Below are 1,144 nucleotides of genomic sequence, written 5' to 3'. Positions count from 1 at the left end.
ATGTTCCACGTGAGAAAAATATATAAGGTAGATGTGATAAACAAGGTTTAAAAGGTACATTAGGTGGGATTAACTGAGCAAGCATCAGTGGCTAAACGTCTGAGCTTTATACAAACATTGAGTTAGATTTTAACTCGCGTTGGTTTCCATTTCTTGTGCGTAAACAAAACCAAGGCCTCCGCATGAACTTTCAGTCACTGCTGATTTGAGGATTGCGCTAAAAAAAGGGCAAAAGATCAAGAGAAGGTTGAAGAATACTATATTGTCTCTGAGATTTTATGTTGAATCAGAACACTTCCTAATGATTTTCAATAACACCCATAATTTCAGATTTGCCTTTGGACAATCATACAATTATAAGGGTGTAATTCACTTTCCCATATCAGAGTAAAATATTTTCTTACTCAGATGTAAAATAAGTCACGCTTCCCCACACTTTCTAATGCATTTTCTCATCATTTTCCTTTTTGCCAGAAGTCAGCTTTTATTTTGGAAGTGGTGTGTGTGTGTGTGTGTGCAAGAGAGCCATACTTTAATTGATCTTTAATTAATCCACTTTAATTGAACAAACCTAAATTCCCTCTCGCAAAATAGTGACATTCTAAAGCAGACCTTACCTTAGCCTGACTTTACTGCCTTTTCAAAAATGAGGCCTGCCCCTTTATTTTAAATATATTATTTGACTGTATTTTTGTATTTTATTGTTTCGTAACCTTTTGTAGACTTCCCAGGAGACTTCACTGATATGTGGTATACAGCATTGTAAATAAATTAGTAAATAACTCTGCTTTCAATACACCTAGCTTACCTAATCTTTAACAGACTGGAGGGAAGGTCTGCTTCTGCTCCATTCAGAAGACTTACGGAAGATCTAACAATTTGCTTCCATGGAAATACATCACCAGAATATTCTAGTTTATTAACTCTCCTTTGTCAAGTCTAGGACTCTGGCTAGATATTGTCTCAGAGTAGGGTTGCACACCTGATATGCACCTCCTGGACTAGTGTGTGGATCCCAACATCACTTTTCTTCTGACTTTGCCCTTATCCAAATGTTGCAATGCAGTTCTTAGTTCAAAAATGTACTAGGAGAATGAAAACCAAAAGATTTGTAGCAGGGTTTCTGTGATCCCTGGTGGCCTTT

This window comes from Podarcis muralis, chromosome 1, assembly GCF_964188315.1.
Source record: "Podarcis muralis chromosome 1, rPodMur119.hap1.1, whole genome shotgun sequence".
NCBI lineage: Eukaryota > Metazoa > Chordata > Lepidosauria > Squamata > Lacertidae > Podarcis > Podarcis muralis.
Note: the sequence above shows the minus strand (reverse complement) of the source record.